This window comes from Aptenodytes patagonicus, chromosome 1 (genome assembly GCF_965638725.1).
Source record: "Aptenodytes patagonicus chromosome 1, bAptPat1.pri.cur, whole genome shotgun sequence".
In the NCBI taxonomy this organism is placed as follows: domain Eukaryota; kingdom Metazoa; phylum Chordata; class Aves; order Sphenisciformes; family Spheniscidae; genus Aptenodytes; species Aptenodytes patagonicus.
The window spans coordinates 33411521-33429787 of record NC_134949.1 but is presented as its reverse complement, the minus strand read 5'-3'; the positions used below and the strand labels follow the sequence as shown (position 1 = coordinate 33429787).

Below are 18267 nucleotides of genomic sequence, written 5' to 3'. Positions count from 1 at the left end.
TCAATTCACTTTTGGTATCTCAATAGTATTTTTCAGCATACATGATTGGGTACCACTCCACCCATAGAAAGACTGTCCTTCAGAAAGAGGAAAGCAAATCATCACATTTCTTCTCTGTAGGAGAGCGGCTATAAAACTGAAACTGCGGTTCAGCAGGGAAGTACATCTACCCTTTGAAACTCCTACTACTGCATCAGAAATGCTGCAACCATAAGACAAAATGCATTATTCGGACATAATAGCACCCATTCAAATCCATCCAGAAATGCTAATGGATTATCTGTATCAAGCAGACCTCAGCTCAGACCAGGTATTGCTGGTCCACACCACTCTAACTTAAGCTGTACTGAATGTCATCCATCCTCCCCCAGCTGGTATAAAGCCAACATAAACTCCGTGTAAGCTCCATGTGGTGTGTTCTGGCTAATTTGACAGAAATGTGATCATGTGCCCATTCTTGAGCCAGATCAAATTTGTACTTCTGGGAGATCAGTCAGCACATAGGCCTCCAACTAATGGCTGTGGAGCCGCAGCGTGAGCATGAGCATCACACAGGTTCTTGTGACCGAGGCCACTGGGGCTTGGACAGCATCCAACAAGCTCCCCAAACTCCCAGGCCCCCAAACCAGCTACTTTTGGCTTCCTTACATTTTATTTTTCTGCCATGTTCAGACCCATCTCAATCAAACAGGAGATCAACACCATCCCATACCATGCTGCTTTCCTCCAAATATTCTTCTTTGCCATGGAGCATTTGCAATGATCTGTGCCATTTGAACTGCCACCCTCAGCCCCTGATCCTCTAAGTCACTGCACTTGTGTATAGGAAGGGAGTGTTCATCAGTGATATGGTTAGTTAAAGGAGAGGGATAAAGCCTAGAACCTGATTTATTCAACATTTGAATGCCACCACCCTCTGAACATGCCTTTTTATGGTTTGCAGCAGTAGCTCATGTGGTCTCAGCTGTGTAGATGCGTTAAGCAAAGTTACAGCTGTGATGTTTAGGAGGTATTTTTCATGTTTTGGGCTAGGATGGCATTCTAAATGAACAAAGTTGCCTTCACATGAAACTCTAGTTTTATGTCCAGTTTGGTTGCAGCTAATATCAACTACCAAACAGTACAGACTTCATTATTTCAGGAAAGCAGTAATGTTTAACTCCTTCTGCCTGGTCTTTAAACTTCCTGCAGATGCTGACTTCAAAAAGGTAGACAGAGATAATTAATAACCTTGTTGACATCATTTAGATTTCTATACTTTATACTTTCTCATTGAAATGTTTTAAAATACATAGATTTTGCTCAAAGGCAGAAGGTTTGTAGAACATTCTCTTTTCTTTTTCTGAGTTTTCCTTCTGAGTTATACCTTCACAGTGAAATACCATATGGCAGAAACACACACACTTAGTAGAATAATGAAGTCCCACAGAGATTACATACTTTTTCCCCAGGGAATAGTTCTGCCTGTACTTCACATAGCCAATTTTATACAGCTCTTTCCCTGCAAGACAACTCACAAATTTTACTTTAAGGGATGAATTCTACTGATACTTATACTGGAGTAAACCTAGAGCAATTTTCTTGAAGGCACTGAAGTTACTTAAGATTTATGTTGGCATAACAAGGCTCTGAATGTGATCTACATATTGTTAGTTAGTGCTTGTAGTAGGAGACCTGAAAAACATAGTTACCAAAATGTCACTTACCCTGAATTTATTATCCATGTTTACACCATCAGCACTCACAACATCAGCAAAGAACAACAGCACTAAAGGACAACTATGCTAGATGGAATTTTTCTAAATCTAAAGTCACTGTGTAGCTGAGATACTGGGGACAAATTCTGAGATCTTCAGCCGTTATTAAATCTTCACTTTGCAAACATCACTACTGAGGTAAATACAGGTTTTCATGGAGCAAAGCATGAAACAAGAATTAAAAAGCATGTTTCTTTTGAGAGCATTTAATTTCTAAAATGATCATAAATACATAGCTTAGGCAATCTTCTGTAATGTTACTTTATTTTTCAAAGAATAAACAAAATTACCATTTTGTTTTTCTGCATGGAAGATGCTCTTTTAATTCCAGATGTAGGAGACATATAAGACATGAATGCAAGCTAAATTTCAACCGTAATAGACTCTGCATGTTGCCACTTCAATGACCTTTTAATCCCTTGGAGTTTAACCATTTCCTAATGTCTCCTAACAGCCATTTTCTTGTTGGGAAAGCCGTTTCTAACTGATAACATCTAAACAAGCTCATACCTTAATTAGAAAAATTCTTCCATAAATATTTATGTTGCTGTGATTAGGCCATTTACTGAATCCAGCTACCCATTATGAGTTAAAATAGAGTGCCTTGTTTTGAGAAGCCTGGGGCATGACATAGTTTATACTAGGGGACTTTAAGTTGTAATTCATCTAATCAAGTGCCTGACCCCTTGCCTCCAAAGTAGCCAGTAGTCGTTGGAGGAAAATAACCTTCTGCTGAGCATAGCATCCTTCAGTCTGCATTTTTATATGTTGGAAAAAACTGGGATACATGTCCAAGCAATTATTTAACTACAGAATACCATCATGCAGTCTTTTTTTTGCTTCAACAGACAACACATGAAAAATCTGAAAGAGAAAGAGGGCAATATCTCTTTTTCAGAAGCAAATACAAAAAGTTACAGAAGTAGCAAAAGAGGACTTCTGCCTGAAGCATATTGCTGCTACCTAATTAGGCTCCCATGCCACATCGGTGCCGGGGGCACCGCGGTTATTGCGGGTTGCTGCCAGGCAGCCCGCCGTGCATGGAGTTAGGTACCCGGTGTGATATCTCCCGTTAAGAGGGCGATGAGAGATTTAGGCAGGCTGTTCTCAGGGGCTGCCCTCTGGCTCCTGAGGTGTAGGAAGCAATGAAATGGGGCAGTGCATAGAGTGCATGTTTCCCTCCTTTAGCTGAACACGGAGCCAGAAGACATATTGCCCTGCAAAGAAGGCAGTCTGAATTGCTCTCTTTTAGATGCCTAAAGCCATTTGAGTGCTTTGACTGGGCTTCTGAATGTAGCTTTTGGGCAACCTGCATATGTCCATACAAGCAAATTTAACCATGCCTGGGCGCCGAAGCATCACTGTCACACTGCTGAACTGCTAATATTCCTCCCGTGAACATTTTGGCTGTCTCATTCTGTCAGGCGATTCCCAGGCACAGTTTTGGCAACAAAATTTTCCAAGGCTGGTTCTTGGGAGGAAGCTTGTGCATGGTCGCCCCAGTTTGGTGGCTGAGGAGTCTTGTAGCACAGACACGGCCGCTTCTGGCCAGCTGGCCTACATGCGCGAGAGCACTGCTTGGCATGTTTAATTTACTAGCGTTGATGTCATTTCTGACATCTAATGTGTTAATTCCGTGTGTAGGTAAAGATCCAAGATTGCTTCGAGAGTTCCAACTCCTTCAGCATCAAATGGGAGAAAATGTTGCTTTATAAGGATTTTTAAAATAAATTCTCATTTTATTCATCAAAAATGTTGTTGCTTTCAGGAAGAGTTGCCTTCGCTAATGCCCAGACATCTGAGCCTAACTTGGAGTAACGTGTTTAAAATGACACGACTCCTCATTTTTCTGCTTTCCACCACTTACGCTATCCTCATTTGTAAAGATAGAATTCTAGAGTTAATTAATCCATACTTCAAAGTCAAAATCCCTTTCATACCTTCTCCAGCTGCAGATTTCCATCTTGCCATTTCCTTCTCTGGGATACAATTAATTGACATTTAAAGTAAGAAAAATCTCCCTCCTCTACACGTTGCCTTTGCAGCTGCAGTTACTCAAATCAGTTTCCATTATTTTTTATCTACTTTTTTCATTTCACTTAAGATCACACCTAACTTATTCATTGATCTGGGTACTTTACAACAACAAACTTACTTACTTTGAAACAGTTAACAAGTAAGGAAGTCTGTATGGGGTTTGCCTGGCAAGGTTTTGGTAGCGGGGGGGCTACAGGGGTGGTTTCTGTGAGAAGCTGCTAGAAGCTTCCCCTATGCCCGATAGAGCCAATGCCAGTTGGCTCCAGGGTGGACCCGCCACTGGCCAAGGCCGAGCCCATCAGTGACGGTGGTAGTGCCTCTGGGATAACATATTTAAGAAGGGAAAAAAAAAAAACCTACGCAACTGCAGCCAGAGAGAGGAGTGAATATGTGAGAGAAACAACTCTGCAGACACCAAGGACAGTGAAGAAGGAGGGGGAGGAGGTGCTACAGGTGCCGGAGCAGAGATTCCCCTGCAGCCCGTGGTGAAGACCATGGTGAGGCGGGCTGTCCCCCTGCAGCCCATGGAGGTTAACACTGGAGCAGATATCCACCTGCAGCCCATGGAGGACCCCACAATGGAGCAGGTAGATGCCCGAAGGATGCTGTGACCCTGAGGGAAGCCCGCACTGGAACAGGCTCCTGGCAGGACCTGTGACCCTGTGGAGAGAGGAGCCCACGCTGGAGCAGGTTTGCTGGCAGGACTTGTGACCCCGTGGGGGACCCACGCTGGAGCAGTCTGTTCCTGAAGGACTGCACCCCGTGGAAAGGACCCACGCTGGAGCAGTTCATGAAGAACTGCAGCCTGTGGGAAGGACTCATGTTGGAGAAGTTCGTGGAGGACTGTCTCCCATGGGAGGGACCCCACACTGGAGCAGGGGAAGAGTGTGAGGAGTCCTCCCTCTGAGGAGGAAGGAGCGGCAGAGACAACATGTGATGAACTGACCACAACCCTCATTCCCCATCCCCCTGCGCCTCTGTGGGGGGAGGAGGTAGAGAATTTGGGACTAAAGGTAAGCCTAGGAAGAAGGGAGGCGTGGGGGGAAGATGTTTTAAGATTTGGTTTTTATTTTTTCATTACCCTACTCTGATTTGATTGGTAATAAATTAATTTCACCAAGTCAAGTCTGTTTTACCCGTGATGGTAATTGGTGAATGATCTCTCCCTGTCCTTATCTCGACCCACGAGCCTTTCATTATATTTTCTCTCCCCTGTCCAGCTGAAGAGGGGAGGGATAGGGCAGCTTGGTGGGCACCTGGCATCCAGCCAGGGTCAACCCACCACAAAGTCTGAAAATACAAGTGATTCTAAACAAATGCTCTCTTCATGTATTATCTATTGCTATTTATCTACTTGGTTACTCTATTTCTTCTCTTTACACAAAAAAAGAAAGCCAGCAATGGTATTTTCTGTGGCTTCACTGTTTATTTCTTCATTGTAAATAGAGTCCAATTTAGGTTACATATTCTTGAAAGACAGAATGTACTTACATTTTAGTAGTATAATTTATTGTCCTGTTTTGGATAACAATTTTTGATGTAACTATGGTTAATGTTTTAGTTAGTGTCAACTCTAGACTTCCTAAATTTGTTTCATGATCACCATATCATGATACTGACCTTGAAATAAGATGATTAGAAAAATAATCATTTTAAGTCTTCTTATGTGTAGTCTGGTTTCTGAAACATTAGGGGTCACATTTTTGAGATTTTTCTTTCCAGCCACACCAGGGACTTTCTCTAAAAAAAGATAAAAACAAAGCTGAGACACTCTGCTGATTGAAAGAAGTACCACAAAGTGGTGCTTGAAGAGCAACAAAAACAATCATGAGAGTCACGTTTAAAATCACGGAAGTCGGCTGCATCGCCTTTCCCAAGTTGTGAGCCTTACTGCAGGCTTGCAAATTGTAAGCATGCACCAACTGAAGTTTTCTTGATTTTCAGAGATACTGAGCATCAAAAGCTCTCCTTGACGACAATTATCCAATGCATCTAAAAATAAAGCTATTTTATGTAGATAAGCTGGGCACCATAACCCTTGTATGAAGGCCTGTTAGGAAGGTAGAAGTGCTGTGAGTAATCTCTCTTTTAAGGCAGGGCTGCAAATGGGGTGAATACAAGTTATGTGAATTCTTTTTCTTCTGTGGTTTTTGTTTGCACTGTACTCAGTATCGATTATTAGCAGCCAAATCAGTTCTTTTCATTTCAAATAATGCTTCCTGTTCCTAATGTGATTTGCAAATTTATTCTGTCCTCTCCAGAGTTCTGATCTGGATAAATAAAATAATCTGTGCTTGAATTCACAAGCTGGACCATTTTTGTTATTTTTCTTTCCTGAACCCTGTTTCTGTCTACTTAGCTCAACTGATCTGTGGCACCACTGATGACTGCATGCTTGGAATTACAAGGTACAAAGTGGATTTTAAAGCCTTTTACCTCTATAACATTTCAAACTCCCTCAACCAAAATTATTTTCTCTCTGCTTTTTTCAAGTTGCTTGCCACTCAGCCAGCCCAGTTTTCACCTCATACTTCACAGCAGGACCATCTGCATCATCCAGCAAACCATCAGCTTCCACTGCCCCAACTTACTCTGAGAAATGACCTGTTGCCTGTCAGCAGCATATTCCTGTGACTCACCTTTCCATCTATCAATTAGCAATGAAAATGAGTAAACTGATGTTAACCAGACAAAAACCATTTACAGTCTTATTCATGGAGACTTATTTTTTGTAAGAGTATTGAACATGCCAAGGGATTGAATAAGACAGAACGTCTACCATATAGGCTGGTTGTTCAATTATTTCTGATACCAGCTGAGGTAATGAGGAGAAACCTCCACTAGCAATTTTCAGCAACAGGTCATTTTGCTGAAATGGCCAGAAACTATTTCTCTGGCTGAAAAAAGAGAGAAACTCAGCATACTTGAGCTAAGGTGAGGGTATAATGGCGTCCTAGAGCAGAGATGGATGAAGAGAGCATATGTGAAAAAATCAGTTTCAGTAGGAAACTCCAGGAATGTGAGCAGAGGTTCCAGCAGTCAATTTGGCAAAGGAGATACAAGCGTGGAGGCTTGCCTGAACCTCATCTTAATTGCGACAGCCTCCGGGGCTAGTTGAAATCAACTGCAAAATCTTAGAGAAACTGGTCCGTCAAAACCCAAGCATTTCAGCATTTCCAGTCAGGCCAAAAAAACACTGTCAAGATTATCAAACTTCCATGTAATATTTTAGCCCTTCTATACACATCAAAAGGAAGAGGCACAGAGGACCACAAAAATGTCCTGCATGCTGCTTAAAGACTTTCAAGGCTGTTGTTTTTCAGCTCAAGGATGCTTTGGTTCAGACTCACAGCCTCTGATTCTGGGTATAATCAGAGCTTGGATTATATCTGATTTTACCCAGCATCACCTTGCACTGAAATTATCTGCTGATGTTTTATCATGGGCAACCTGTCTGCTCGTGGGCTAAATGCATTTGTCCGATAAATGAAGCCCCAGTGTCATCCTCTTTGATGAGCCCTGATTATGAGCTGTGCTTATGGGTCTCAGCAAGGCCCCAGGCAGAGCCCTGTAGCCACAACTCACCAGCTGGGCATTAAGCCATACTGGTAGCCTAATTCAGATCCTATGTAACCCATCAGGAGACCAGTTTATGAGGACTTGGTCTCTTCTGAATTGGCTGTTCATGCACCTGGAAATCAATCCCAAAGCACGCAAATCTTATCTTTGAAGACCCAGTATCTTTGTCCTCTATGGTAAAGCTCCTTTAACTGGCCATGGTCTAAGCAGATGTTCCATTCTGTATACCTCAGTAGTGGTCCCACACTAAGCAAGAGGGAGGTCCTTAGTTCTTTCATGTGTTAAGAGGACCGACTTAGTGATTTTCCCCTTAGCCATCCCTCCATACCATGTGCCGTCTTCTCTGTGGAGCAGAAAAAGGGAATGCCATCACTGAGATCAGCGCATTGTTGAAAGCACTGAATCATCTCCATGACGTTTCACATTTCCATGCCTCTGAATCGTCACTAAATTTAAGCTCTAACAGTCCCAAACTCCTCTGGTACCAAAGCACTACAACAGATCACATCTGTTAATCACTGGGGACGCTGACATTTTAAGAGCAAATTATTCATCCTCTCCATACAACTTAACCAACCCTGGTGAGAATATCTTGACTGACCATTTGAGACTACATGCACACAGGGGTGCTCTCAGAAGGTTTGGATGATACTTAGCAACAAGGACACGTTTTCTCCATTTTTTTTTTCCTGGTGATAACTATGAGTTATCCTCCCAAAGGGACTGGCTCCTTTTCAGTGCTACAACTATAAAAAGAACTAAACAGGTGCTCCAGATTTGGGAGTGACAGCCATGAAGGCTAACAGCAGGAAATGAAAGGCAATATTCCTGCTGTATATTTTTTGGTTGCCAAGGCTGACATGAGAGTGTCGTTACATGCAGAAAGAGTTGAGATTTGGCACTTGGAAGGTCCTTGCCCCGTGTTCTTTTCATTTGTGACAGACACAGAAGAGGACAGAGTACTTTTCTTTGCTATTTCCTTTAGTCATCTATGGATCAATGTCTCTAAACCCAGATTACTTTTCATCAATAAGAAGGGGCATTTTTTCTTATTTCTATTATTCTGCAGGCCTCTGTGGTTCACCATGAATGCTTTACTGCTGACATTTCTGGCTGATCTGCCCCGGCTTTCCACAGTTCTTGCCTGGTAACAGCCATGGAAACAGTCCAGCAGGCAAATTGTGTAGACATCATGAATTCATTGCTCTTCTCTTGCTATTTAGGGCTGTTTATCCCCCTGGCCTCCTGCAGGTGAGGAACCCTCACTAGCTATCTCAGCCATGGCCAGGATCTCCGCCACTATCACCTGAGCATCTGCTGGATAGCAGAGGAGTGGGCACTCAGCCATCCTTGAGGAAGGACTGCATTGACATGCTGCAGTCTGACTTTCACACCAGGGCCTTCTCGTCTGGTACATGTCCTGCGCAGCATTTCCAACAGCAAGGGGGAGCAGATGGAGGAAGAACAGGAAATGAAGCCTTGCTGAAGCTAGAACTGCCATCATTCCTTACGTGGCTCTCTCACTTTCCTGTGAGACTTGGAAGGAGCAAACCAGGAGGGACAACTGGCGGAATATTCTCCACAAAATCTCTGCTTGTGGCTTGCTGTGCAGTGAAATTGCTACTTTCCACGAAAGTAACAAATGGCCGCTCTATCACCTCTTGGTTCCAGTCCTGCTTTCTGCAACTTGCTCTCACTGCTGACAGCCAAGGTCCACAGTCCTTGACAGCTCTTCCCAAAGACCAGTATTTCCTTTATTCACCCGCTGCACTGTGAGGGCTCCTTTCCTCTGGCAGCCCCGGCATCCCAGGTTTAAAGGAGCTAATGTAGTGTTTCCCTCAGAAACATTGGTGGAAACTTAGAATCATAGAATCATTAAGGTTGGAAAAGACCTCTAAGATCATCGAGTCCAACCGTCAACCCAACACCACCATGCCCACTAAACCGTGTCCCTAAGCGCCTCATCTACACGTCTTTTAAATACCTCCAGGGATGGTGACGCAACCACTTCCCTGGGCAGCCTGTTCCAATGTTTCACCACTCTTTCAGTAAATAAATTTTTCCTGATATCTAATCTAAACCTCTCCTGGCACAACTTGAGGCCATTTCCTTTTGTCCTATCACTAGTTACTTGGGAGAAGAGACCAACACCCACCTCGCTACAACCTCCTTTCAGGTAGTTGTAGAGAGCGATGAGGTCTCCCCTCAACCTCCTTTTCTCCAGGCTAAACAACCCCAGCTCCCTCAGCCGCTCCTCATAAGACTAGAGGAAGAAGAAGGAAGGGGGGGATGTTTGGAGTGGTGGCATTTGTCTTCCCAAGTAACCATTACGCGTGATGGAGCCCTGCTTTCCTGGAGATGGCTGAACACCTGCCTGCCGATGGGAAGTAGTGAATGAGTTCCTTGTTTTGCTTTGCTTGCGTGCGCAGCTTTTGCTTTACCTATTAAACTGTCTTTATCTCAACCCATGAGTTTTCTCACTTTTACCCTTCCGATTTTCTCCCCCATCCCACTGCAGGGGGAGTGAGTGAGTGGCTGGGTGGTGCTTAGTTGCTGGCTGAGGTTAAACCACAACAAGGCATTAAGTACCTCAGGCTTTTCCTCATCCTCGGTGACAATGTTCCCCCCTGCATCCAATAAAGGATGGAGATTCTCCTTGGCTCTCTTCTTGTCATTAATATATTTGTAAAAACTTTTTTTGTTGTCTCTAACAACAGCGGCCAGATTGCGTTCTAGCTGGGCTTTTGCCTTTCTCATTTCCTCTCTGCAAGACCTAACGAGATCCCTGTACTCTTCTTGAGTTGCCTGCCCCTTCTTCCACAAGCAGTAAACTCTCCTTGTTTTCCTGAGTCCCAGCAAGAGCTCCCCGTTCAGCCAGGCCGGTCGTCTTCCCCGCCCATTCTTCTTACGCCGTACAGGGACAGCCTGCTCCTGCACCTTTAAGACTTCCTTCTTGAAGATCGTCCAGCCTTCCTGGACCCCTTTGCCCTTCAGGACCGTCTCCCACGGGACTCTCCCAACCAGCGTCCTGAACAGGCCAAAGTCTGCCCTCCAGAAGTCCATGGTTGTGGTTTTGCTGGCCCCCCTCCTAACTTCACCAAGAATTGAGAACTCTACCATTTCATGGTCGCTAAGCCCAAGACGGCCTCCGACCACCACATCTCCCACCAGTCCTTCTCTGTTTGTAAACAGCAGGTCGAGCGAGGCACCTCCCCTGGTAGGCTCACTCACCAGCTGTGTCAGGAAGTTGTCTTCCACACACTCCAGGAACCTCCTAGGCTGCTTCCTCTCTGCCGTGTTGTATTGCCAGCAGATGTCCGGGAAGTTGAAGTCCCCCATGAGAACAAGGGCTAGCGATTGAGAGACTTCTGCCAGCCGCTTGTAGAACGCTTCATCCGCCCCTTCAACCTGGTTGGGTGGTCTATAACAGACTCTCAGCAGGATATCTGCCTCGTTGGCCTTCCCCCTCATCCTTACCCATAAACACTCGACCGTATCATCATCACAATCGTTGAGCTCTAGACAATCGAAACACTCCCTAACATACAGGGCCACCCCACTGCCTCTCCTTCCTCGCCTGTCCCTTCTGAAGAGTCTATAGCCATCCATTGCAGCACTCCAATCATGAGAGTCACCCCACCATGTTTCTGTGATGGCGACTAAGTCATATCTCTCCCACTGCACAATGGCTTCCAGTTCCTCCTGTTTGCCGCCCATGCTGTGTGCATTGGGGTAGATGCACTTGAGCTGGGCTATCGATTTCACCCCCAGCATCGGCACGCCACCCCTAGGCTCATCTCTAGCGAGCCTGGTTTTATCCCCTTCCCCCTTCAAACCTAGTTTAAAGCCCTCTCAATGAGCCTTGCCAATTCATGAGCAATGATCCTTTTCCCCCTGTGAGACAGCTGGACTCCATCTGTCGCCAGCCGGCCCGGTGCCGTGTAAACCTCCCCGTGATCAAAAAAGCCAAAATTCCTCTGATGGCACCAGCCCCTGAGCCACGTGTTGATCAGGTGTGTTTTCCTGTTCCTTTCAGTATTCTTCCCTGCCACTGTAGGGATTGAGGAAAACACTACTAAACTTAATCTGGTGAATGAAACTAAACTTAATCTGGTGAATGAAAGAAACCTGCAAGGGGGGGCGGGGGGAACTGAGAATTCATCTCGGTGCTGGGAACAAGAGTGTGCAGATATTTACAGAGATTTCAGCCATGGGAACGAGGGGAGGTAGCCGGGATCACTGTGAGGTCTCTAGGCTCAGCAGGTCTGTGCTTGGCTATAGAGTGCTCCTTGTTTCCTGCCGTCAGATCACCAGGAGGCTGGCTCAAGGGCACCTGGCTGGCACATGGAAAATGGACGCAGAGATGTCCATGTAGCGTATAATCCAAAGAGGCTGCAAATAGCCACTGGCTGCTTGCAGCTGCCTGTACCAGTTCTCACAGTGTTCATCTCTCATCCCTCCTGGCCTGGCCACAGAGCTGGCTGGCTTCATGGACCCAGAGGTGCTCGGCTGTGCGCCACATTTGGCTGCCTCACTCCTCCTACTCCTGCACGCTGGCAGTTTGCAGCACCGCTTTGAAAGCTGCCAGCCTCCTTTCCCTCTTCCCTGTTTATACTGGATCACATTCACCATCCTCTTGGCTCTGGCATGCAGTCATGTCACGGACAGTCTGGATTCACCCACAGGTGCTGCGACTCCGAGCACAGGGAAGTGAAAGCGGTCCCTGTTCCCTTCACTTGCAGAGGGGCAGGAGCTTCTCTTCCTGACTTTTAAGGCTTGCCATTGTCAGCCCCTCTCTCCCAGCATGACTCCACCTTCCTGCTCATGGTGTAGGGATCTCTCTGACTCAGGAGGGGAAAAGAAACTTTGGTTTTAATTGGCATCCAAGAGAAAGACACATGGTGGGGGAGCAGAAGGTTGTGTGCTCATGGTGGTAGGAGCTGTGTCTGCAGGACCTGGGGTGTTTATGGAGGGTGAGGAGGACACAGGAGCAAATCTAAATGAAGGACTTCTGTTCAGGGGAAAGCCCCAGCTGAGCCTGGGACCAGTGCTGTGCAAGAGCAGTGGCTAATTGCCCCATTAAGGACGGCTCTGGCTTTCACATGCTGGATGAGATGATCCTGTTCCAGCTCAGCAAAGGTGTTTCTTCACCTAAGCAAAAGGAAGTTCAGCCAAGTGGGCCTGGATGCTGGAAAAGCCAGAGCCAGCGAGGCACTGCAGGCCAGGAATAAGAGCAAGGCAAAGCCAACACGTGAGACTTCCACCAGGTGTTATTGGCCACTTGGTGGGGCCACCTCAGAGCTCTTGGCCCACCATAGGTTATTGTATTTCAAATGTAAGATTTGGCCTATCAAGAAAAGGTCTGAGCCCTGTGACCCTCCAGGTGGAAGAGAAAGGGCATGGCTAGAGGCAACTCACAGAGTAAGGGGGCAACATCTGCAGACCCTGAACCTGATGCACTGGGAGTCTGAGGCATCTGGTAGAAAGACCTGGGAAAGGGCCAAGGCAGGTGCAGTACGAGAACCGTGCAGATAGCTGGGCAGAAAATGTGTTTACACGGCGGGGGTATTTTTAAATCCATCAATCAGTGCTCTAAAACCAAACCTCCCACCATGCTGCTGGTGGGGAGGGGGCACAGTGACAACAGCAGAAAGCAGGCATTGAAGCAGCAAAGCTTTCAGGCATCTTCACCCTGATTTTACAAACCTGGGAGCAGACTCACTTCTGCTAATACGCCTGTTATCTATAGGAAAGGTGAACTCTGGTCTCAGCAAACTCTCTTTCTGCAGAAGCTGAGAGAGAGATGCCATGTGCAGGAAAATCTGCTTTGGCCTCTCCTCTGGAGCAGACCGTGGGTGGAGGTCTCCCAAGCTGTCCCACTGCTTTCTCTCCCACCATGGCTCTCCACCGCTCTCTGAGGGTATGTTTAGAAGATAGCGCTTTACTTGGTGGCGCTGCTTATACTTGCTCATTCAGTGTAAATAACTGTATTAACTTTATAGGCAGCCCCGGTTTGAACTGACTGAGATTCATGTAGCAAACTGGAACTACGCCAGGCCCACCAGAGCAGAGTCCTGCTAGTGCGAGGTAGAGCCCGAACAGCTCTCAGGATGGGAGGTCTCTCCAAACGAATGTGATCCCTCCTTGTTCTTACAGATTAGTTTTAACACTGACACAATGGCTGCCAAATACTGAATCTGCCAGAAATGTTAACAAAAGGCACTTTGATCTCATTCACTTGTTCGTGTTAAGAATGTATTGTATTATTGTGCCTTCTTTGTGGTCAGAAGAAAAATGTTTTACCCTTGCATATCACTCGTGTTCGATAATCTATGTGCTGTGTTACACAGGGCTTCTGCTTTTCACTGCTACTTGCTTTTGGGCTGCTTACTTTAGCAGTTGTTGCATGCTATACATTTGTTTAAATACTTTAGGGAGGTTTTATTTTTTTAATATAAAAGACTGAGATTTGTGGATACTTCCTGACATTCTCATGTAAACAACTGAAGACTTTCATTTTTATTATATGTGTAAATACTACTTAAAAATCAGTTTAAACTTTCATGCTAGTTATTAAACTCTTGGCTTAGTAGTTAATACAGTTCACATATCTGTTCTTGGCACAAGGTTTAAATTTTTCTACCCACATATTTACTGTAAAAAGCAGCTAATATTCACTAATAAAATGATACATTGACAATTATCTAGCAACAGTATTTCTTGCAATGCATCAGCCTCACAGTGTACTGTAAAAAATATCGTATATGAGTCAAACAGTGTGATTCTCATCTTCAAACACGATGGAAGTTTATGGAAAATGCAATCCCCACTAGCAAATAAAAAAAGGGGAAAATGTTGATGAGGAATTTTGGTGCCAAATCAAAGTACTATATTTGTTTACATATAAAATTGAAGAATAAGATGTAACGTGTTAAACTTGTTGCCATGAGGTATCAAGTATACTCTGATAGTTTGGCATGACAATACAGTCAGCATTTATACTGGAGAAGATACAGATAAACTTGCAAAATAGAATGAACATGCATCATTATTGCTTTTCCTGATATTCTAAAAACAGTGCTTGTGTTTTTTATCTTTGAGAAACAACCACATGGAAAATCTTTATTTTCAAAATGCAAAGAACATTCTGTTTTCAAAACAAATTGATTACTTGTGCTGTATATCACACTGTAGTTGATCTACTCTCAATCTCATCTTTGAAGGTTAAGTTTCCGACATGTGATCAGGTAAAACAAAAATTTATTGTACTCTTCCTCCAAAGGCTAGAAGTCAGAAAAAATGCATGCACATTTAGAAAATGCTACTTCACATTCAGAAAACTGTCCAATAGTTCTTTTTGCAAAGAGAAATTTTGTTTTGACCCCTAGATTATTGAATACCCAATGGGCACACACTTTCTTAACTTCATGATGCCATTTCTAGGTACTCTATTTTCATTAGTAAGAGCTGGTAGGTTTCCTTTCTTGTTTTCCTTCCTTAATTTGGTGGGATATTTTCACAAAGAATCACGTTTCTTTGGAAGTTTACTGTCAAAAGGAGTATGTATTGATGGTAAGATTTGTTATCATGTTGAGTAAGTATCAGGATCAGTGTATTATTGAGAATTACTAAGCTTGATCCCGACATGACAACAAATATATTCTTTTGGGCTCTGAACAAAATACAATACGAAACTTAGCACAATTTAGAAAAGTTTCGTAATTTCAATCTGTAAGGCTGTAATGGCCACCTTCTTTCTTGTTGGTGGCCAATGTAAACCACATCAGACATTACCAAGAGTATTAGGTGAGCTCGTTGAAGTTATTGACCTGCAAAGCTGCTGCTTCAGTAAAATCATGACATGATAGGTGTTACTAACCTGGTCTCTCTTTCTGTAGATTTCAGGGTCATCAAAACACCAGTCGGCCAGGGTAAGCCCCTTTGCCTGCATGCAATGCCAGATACATCCTCAGGATTTCAAAATTTTTGGCCATTTCATTCTTATTATCTGGAGCACACATTCATGCCAAAAACTTATCTGTCATCCATTGGATAGATGTATTGCTCTCCTGTAGCTAAAAATGCACTGTTTAGCACATCGCCACTAAGGATACCGAACTTCGTGCTGATGCCAGTGATGTTGGACTTGGACAGCACAGAAGCATCTGAAAACCAGCATTTTTACCATTTGATCAATCCACTGTCTTACAGATAAAATGACAAGACTTGGGAAGAATACCAGCCTGTAAGAAAGTCACCAGGAGAGGTCATCTGGGATTACCCAGATCACACAGACTTGAGTATGGACCTCCATAGTTCTCAGGTTTTTGGCTTGCAAGTTGTGCGACCTGCTTGTTCTCAGTGATTCTCTCCAAGCACCTTTTGCAGTTCCCAGGCAGTGACTATCATTAGCAAAATCGCTGTACCGCTACACACTCCAGGGTGAGAGGATCAGTTCTGACTAGCAGCAGTAGAGATGGAGAGATCAGGACAGTGGGGAGGAAATAGAGGGAATAGAAGGATAGAAGAGGGCACATTTTCCTTCTTAACAAAAATCCTTCAAAATCCAGACAGCTTTGCACAGTAATCTATAAATTTCCAGTATGTGTCACATAGTCTCTCTGTTCATGTTGTCAAAGACTCTCTGACAGCTGATAAAATTTAAGGCAAGTGGTAGCTGCTGTGCACTACTTGTTCAAAACAACAAAGTGTGAAAATATGATCAATGCAGGAATTCATAGGGGAAAAAAGAGCACTTTGCTGTTCTTGAAGTCTGTTAAGTAAAATTGTGTAAGAGAGTGTGACTAAGCACCATTAGTAACTAGAAACTACAGATAGATACCTCACAAGTACTTTAGCACAAACTCAGTCTGATTCAAGCATTTCTGGCAAGGTTTTATAGTAAAGCTGAGCTGCTTTTCGCATTGTTCTCTCCATTGGCGCTCTCTGATGAAGAAGTAAACCTCTCATCCATCTGCTTGGGAGAGACTCATACTGGGTAGCATTCTTGTAAATTCACATGCTGCTTACAGCCTGTTCCTGCTTTTCGTTTTCAACCTTGCTGGTGTCTTGTTAGCCAACAACTAAGGTCACCTTTGTTACATGGCACATATTTCAGATCAATGTAATTTTTAATCTTCAGATGATGGCTAATTCTACTACTCTCTTTCCTGTGCTGCCTTCCAAGAATAAAGTGAGGAATGCAGTCATATACTTCTGCAAGATTATGCAGTTTTAAACTCTCAGCAACCTGAATAAACTATTATTTAAAATTTTCTAAGCTTCTTCAAGCATTTCCTATTTACGGATGTACTGGATCTGGCTGGGACGGGTTAACCCACAGCTACAGAGTATCAAGCAGAAGCACGGGAATTACTTGTAACTCAGTAGTTGAGGGCTACTTTAAGTAGGTACTCTGAATTAAGCTGCCAGGGGAAGATCAGCTAGGAGAAAAGGTGAAAACACTGTAAGATGAGTAACTATGCCACTTACTGGGTAAACATCTATTGTGTTTATTGTATGAGCACCCTTTTGCCTTCTTCATATCAAGAAGTTTTGACAGGATGATTATCATTCTAAAACCAAGAACAGAAGATGTAACTACAAGGAATTCAGGTAAAAAGGCCTATAATTAAAAATCTCCAACTCTTAAAATTTTAAGATGACGGTTTTTAAATCCTTCTTACTTTGCTCAGCTTTAATTGTTAGAACAGAGCCTAAAAACATTTGCCACAGGATGAATTTTATTTGGAAGTTTCAATTGAAAGGGTTCACCCATTTCTCAGAATGACATTAAGGAGATAATGCTATTTTACCCATGTTAAAAATAACATTATTTATCGGAGAAGTTCCAATGTCTTACTGATTTGGGTCTGGGATCTGAAATATGTCAGGGCTGTGTGTATAAGATCTTGGCATTAAGTCATTCCTTGGGAAATCTGCCCAAATTTGGTTAAAATATAAAATTGTGAAAATTCTGTTTGCCCCTGATAATAGATCACATGTTAGAGGTTGGTGCCTGCATTTCCCCAAGAATCTCTGTTTGTTTAGCGTGCTCCATCACGGTGTGGAAAGGCACAAGAATTTGTTCCCCTGCAATTAGTCCTGCAGGCACTCAAGGATGTGTGACCCAGTGACTCAAACCACATGCAAGAAAACTCTCCCGTATGTTCCCACTACTTTTCCTGATGGCTTCCAGCTCCCTGAAAGAGAAGGAAGAAGCTGCCTCATATCAGAAGGGTTTGCGAGGAGTGCTGGAAGGAAAGGGGAAGTGGTGGAGGGAACAAGGGAGAGGGCAGGAACTGGAGAATGGGGTTCGGATAGGAGCAGAGGAGGACAGCACCCCCGAACTTCAAAGCAGGCTCAGGACCGCTGAGCTTCTGCAGGCTCCAGCGTTGTGTACCTGGCTAATGGGATCTGATACATCTCCTTCGATGCCCGACCCTTATAGAGCCATACTGCTGCTATCAGTTACCTTTAATAGCTTAAGGAGACAATACCATCAGCTCCAGGTCTGAATACTGCCAACACCCAAAGAGGGACTCAACAGTCTTCCACTCACAGAACTGCTGCATCTTGTACTGCATGTGTTTGCATCTGTTTGGTTTCTAGTTTGCAATTACATTAAAAGAAAACTGATTTTAAATACATTGAGGTTGAGGGTCCACCTACTTAAATACATGCATTTGTGCAACCCACTGTGCTAAGCCAAGTGGAGTTTCTGTTTCTCAGTGTTGTTAGTTTCTCATTGCATCAGGAGAATGAAATCCGAAATTAGGGAAATACTTAGGACTTCCAATTAACTTTTGAAAGCTTGATGAGTGCTAAAAATATCATGTGGAGCAGGAAATAGACCAACAGGCCTACGGTTCATTGATGTGTTTGTTTTAGCCCT

General features: G+C 44.0%; 1 protein-coding gene across 1 annotated transcript in view; it reads right to left on the bottom strand.

Moving 5' to 3' along the window:
- IRAK4 (interleukin 1 receptor associated kinase 4) overlaps nt 1–9568 on the bottom strand; it is a 335362-nt gene extending 325794 nt beyond the window's left edge. Inside the window, exon 1 of the mRNA XM_076331631.1 lies at nt 9529–9568. The gene's annotated coding sequence lies outside the window, so the exon portion shown is untranslated. The remainder of the gene's footprint in view (nt 1–9528) is intronic.
- Nucleotides 9569–18267: the final 8699 nt, after the last annotated feature.